General features: G+C 32.7%; 1 long non-coding RNA gene across 1 annotated transcript; it reads right to left on the bottom strand.

Annotated features, from left to right (window-relative positions):
- Window positions 1–2537: 2537 nt before the first annotated feature.
- On the bottom strand, window positions 2538–4777 carry LOC141621352 (uncharacterized). Its single transcript, XR_012532252.1, has 3 exons — window positions 4460–4777; window positions 3789–3899; window positions 2538–3201 (listed from the first exon to the last, which is right to left on the bottom strand). It is a non-coding gene; the product is annotated as an uncharacterized LOC141621352 (long non-coding RNA).
- Between the last annotated feature and the right edge of the window lie 514 nt (window positions 4778–5291).

The raw sequence follows: 5291 nt of genomic DNA, 5'->3' as shown, positions 1-5291 counted from the left end.
AATAGTCAATGTATGGATTAAGGGTGAATCCCACTACTAAATGACTTTATCACAAGTTATGTGATAACAGTGGGAGCATCTTTCAAGTTAAAGAGCCCAAGTCTAGCAAGAAGCCTAGAAAAATACTTAAAAATGAATTCATGTCATTAGAGATGACATTGAATGGAAGGAAATAGCGATTAATAAAGTTGAAATATATGGATATCGGGTATATCTACTTGCCAAGCTTATATTGCATTTTAACTAGTGTTAATAATACACTAAAGATTATAGAATATGAAGTAGTAATAGTGTATTGACTATTCATATGTGATAATCACATTTATCGTTTGAGTTTTATTAAACTCACCCGCTACCTTGTCGTATCCATATGGGTTGTAGAGACAAATTGAACCCCATTAAAGTGAACTGGATTGACATGGTATTCGCCCCTAGTTACTTATATGAGATGACGTCTCGAAGTGACTAGAGTGTGATGCGATTGATGGCAAGTTCAAGTGCCATAGAGTCATATGGGATGACTAGTCGATCACATAGGCGGATCAGATGAGACAATCGTCGGGCGTGACCTTATAGAGTTCTGGTAATTCATAAAGCCCGGTGGTGGCAAGAGCTACTATAGTATTCTTATGAGTCAATTCTTTTGACTAGAGACTATTCGCCCAAGTTGGCACAACTTTTGATTAGCTTTGATTTATACTCTACGATTTCGTAAATGAAGTCAAACTGGGTATATTTTGGGTTATGATGGACTGTGGCTGAACGAAGGGAATATGGTGATCGGAATTGTCCACCCCTTGTCAGGGTTGTTTGAAATCTCAAGGCCACTCGAGGAGTAGTTAACTGGAAATGCGTGGCCACGCTCGGAAGGTATCTATGATAGATAATTCCGGTCAGACAGTTAATCTCCAGATCAAGAAAACCACTCAAGATATGATCAAATGTAAGTACGACCTGCAAGACACCTTGCATTGAGTGGTAGATTGTAATAGGACAAGAGAATTGGTGACGCACACTTGTCGAGTACAAGTGGGAGATTGTTGGGAAATGTGTCCTCAACAATAGTGCGATCACATGATTTAATATCATAATTAAATCTCATATAAAGAATACGTAAGGGATGATTTAATTATATAGTCAACTGATCAACATTAATCGGTAACGATTGGCTTGCTAGAGTTTGACGTTACTGTCGTGATACGATGGTGGTCAATTGATCCCTTAAGGTCACACCTAAAGGATGATGCCCTTATCTATAAAATTGATTAATTGTATGACGATACAAGATGATCAATTCCTTAAAATTGAACAATTCAATTTGTGAGAGAGAATATTTATATCTTATTATAATGGGATTAAATAAGATTCATTTTAGTAATAAAAAGGCTTTATTACTAAAATTGATTATTGTTTGAGAAACAATAGAGATAAGAATGAATGGTTAATTATAATTACAAGATATTGTGGATTATAATTAAATGACCCATTTTATTTTTGTGATCAAGTATCACTAGTCAATTTGTTGAATGTAATTTAATTAATTTATAAAATGATATTTATGTGATGAATATGCATTAAATTAATTAATAACATGTAACATACTACATGTGACATATTGTGTGACAAATGACAAATTGACAAAAATAAAATGGTAGTCCATTTTACATAAATGGACCGAAATATTGGGTGGTAAAAGGTGATAGTGGGTGAAAAGGAAAGATGCCATTTTGGCACCTAGCCCTTGGACCCCAACCGGTTTTCACCTCTTCTTTAGGAGAATTTTTATTCTCTTATTCATTCTAACTAGTTTAGAACCCGTGCAAAATTGCACGGGTATATGTAGGAGAATATCTAAAAATTATAGTTAGTCATTCTAATAGCTTGATACTATGAAATAGGGTTCTACTTTAGAAACCATATAATGCACAAGCATAGTCTTCACTCTTCATGTAAATATTTCAAAATGAGATAGTTTAGCAGCCTAACCCACCACCATCGTAACAAATTTTAATATAATGGGCAAAATTTCTTATGAACATATCATAAACACTTTATTTCCCCGATGCGGAATACTTAATTTTATAATCTCTTAGATTGTTAAAGTTTCAAACTAAGATAGTACCTCGGTACTTTAGCTAAATGTAAAACTCATCCCTTAAATTTTATTTTTGATTTTAAAAATTGGAAAGCACTACTACATACATAACCAACATCTATTTATCTTTAATTAAAATACTTCTCACAAGGTTTAAAAGTTACATTAAACAAAGTAATTAGAACATAAACAATACTAATTAAAAACTCATATGTTTATATTCCAAAGTGGAGATTGAAAACTCAAATGTTTCTATTCTACTATGGCAGATGTTGTCATCAACAGATTTTAAACCCGATGATTTGAGAATTGTCCATGAAACATAAAGTTAGCTAAATTATTGAATTAAAGGTTGCCTAAATTGTACAACCAATAATTGGTAAATAAAACCTTGGAAGTAACTATTGTAAAGGAATTGAAAATAAACCCTTTGGGAGCAACTAATGTAAAGGAACAGAGTAGTGAGTTCGGCCAAAGGCTTTGAACATGTAATATTGACAAAAGTAGTGTAGCTATTATGTCACCTTTTGAAGGCGTAAATTTGTTCAAGTGTTAATGTGTCTAGCACAAAGGCTCTACCTATTCTACACTAACGATGTTCAATTTATGTAAAAACAATAGCTTAGTTTCTTTTTCCTTTTGTTGCTGATCTCAGTTGTATTCAGAGGCGTACTTCGTACCCATGAAATTTGACCAGTGGGGTCATAACGTATGTTCAAGAACCAGCCATACAAATAACGTTGTCTTACATATTAAAAATTGGTACGATTTTACACATTTTCGCTTTTATTCGGTTCCAAATTCAGAGAACCAGCGAAAACTCGCGAGGTCTTTAAACCTCACACCCACCAAGGTAAGAATGCCACTGTCTGTGTTGTCGAAGTTATTAATGTCGCAGCTTGCATCCATATACCAATAATCATATCCCACGTAGCTATATATAACAATAGTCATATCCCACTGTAGCTGTATGGTAGCCTTGAGTCCTTGATATACACTTCTAAACTGGATTCAAATAGTGTACAAAGTACTTGTAATAAGATGTATATATGCCACCATAACTTGGTGGCCACTTCCAATTGATAGTCCCCAACTCCCTGAGCATACTATTTTACATAAAAATTAAAGAGAGAGATTTAGTGCACCAAATTCTCATACATATTTAAAATTAAAAATACCATATAATTGTAGTTACTTTATTATTCAATTTTCAAAAGAGACGGATCATTTAGCTAATATTTACGATGAATTCTCGACTAATTTCTATTATGGCTCGTTATAAATAACCGTTTGCATGATTTCTGAAACAGTGTATGTCAACGGACAATATCAAGGTAATATTTAAGCTATGAAACTTTCACCAATAACCTCCCCAAACAATATGGCCTCTTATGGCTTGGGACAGCTAACAAAAAATTGTATAAAGAGTACCATGGCGATAGCATGATAGGTAGGAGCGAAGATCCTCTCCATTATGCAAAGAAATGGACCTCCATTTTCTAGGAACGACCCAGATTATATTTTGTGACGATCTAGTGGTTATAATTGTTTCACAAATGCAATTTACGGCTTCCCAAAAAATCATCATAATAATGCAAGTCTAAATCATGTGGGCTCACTTAGTAATATGTAATTTAACTAACAATAATTAATGTGTTCAAAATTGAGTTTCATGAAATTAAACCTAGCTTACCATGGATGGATGCCTTATCATGTTTAACTGTAATCACCATTCAAGTAGGCTACCTGACCGCTTTGGATAAGCTAAGCGTTATCATTAGATGATTCACATACCCATTGTATTCTGACCATCAACATAAAAGGTATGGAAATTAATACGAAGTATATCACATTATGTAATTTTGCTCAATGTTTTCCCTATAAACTCAATGATTATGAAAAAAAAAAAACAAATTAAACAAACCCCAAAAAAAGTTGGAGATCTAAAAAAAGTATTTGAGAACTTAAAAGTGACGTTTTAAGCACCGTACAATATGAATCAATTAGACCATGAAAATATTGACGTACTCCTTCGTCTCAATCATTTGTTTGCCTTTATTTAAAATCTCCTCACGAAGAATAAAAAAGACAAACAAATGATTGAGACAAAGGGAGTACAATCAAATTTAAACTTATCAATTGCCATCAAAATTCTAATCAACTAATCAAATTTAAACTTAAATCATGTTCTAATTTCTAGTATTGTTTTACTTCACCAGGTAAACTTTTTTGTATTGCGATTATGAAATTTAAACACTTATGGTAATAACAATTATGGAGTATATAATTTGTTCATATTATTAATATATTAGTGGTAGATAGAAGAAAAGATGCATAAGAAATACATCGGCAAAGAAAACTTACCATCAGAATTTGACAATTGCTGGACAGAACAATTGCATGCATCTACCCTAATTGAAGGAACCATCGGTAAAAACTAACTACTGGATGAATACTCCTTGTATGATATGATTTTTCAATGAAATTAGTTGAGTTTTAGGTAAAGAAGGAATTTGAATAAAGAATTAAAGATTAGAATGATTGAATATATGGAAGGGAAATATACATACGGCAAACCAAAGATGGACTATAAGTGCTTAGTTTAGGGTTTTGAGTGAGCGGGAAAAAAAGCAAGGAGAAAAGGACACGTGTCAAGTTTTATGTATAGTGGTTCTTCTATTATACTTGTATATAGATAACATACCATTCATCTAGTGTTGCTTTTAGATAAAAACTCTCTTACATTCATATTCTTTTTACCAAAAACTCAAGTAGTTTTGATTCAAATTGTTCAATGAGATTATTAATTTTATTACTGTAATATATGAGTATTAGTAATCAATTTTAAGGTAAACTACTAAACAAATTTCTAGCAAATATTATTTAGTGGGGATAAGGGATAATCTTGGGTGCAATCAAGAGGAGTGACTTCTATACTTGAGGTCTTTGGAGGATCATCCTAATACTCATCATAGCTCAAGAACAAGTGAAGGTAGGAGACCTTACTTGTGCCCATAAAACCGAAATTAGCAATGTAAGGGACATTGTTTTCTTATAAATCTTTCATTTTGTTATGCATGCACTAGATCTAAAGAACATATAATTAACAAGTTAATTAGTTCACTATTAGAGGAGTCTAATAATAGGTATATGAACCTAACAATCTCACGGGCTTAGCCTCTTTCTCCAACCGAAT

Source organism: Silene latifolia, chromosome X, assembly GCF_048544455.1.
Source record: "Silene latifolia isolate original U9 population chromosome X, ASM4854445v1, whole genome shotgun sequence".
NCBI lineage: Eukaryota > Viridiplantae > Streptophyta > Magnoliopsida > Caryophyllales > Caryophyllaceae > Silene > Silene latifolia.
The sequence above is the reverse complement of the archived record's forward strand: the minus strand, read 5'-3'. Positions and strand labels throughout refer to the sequence as shown.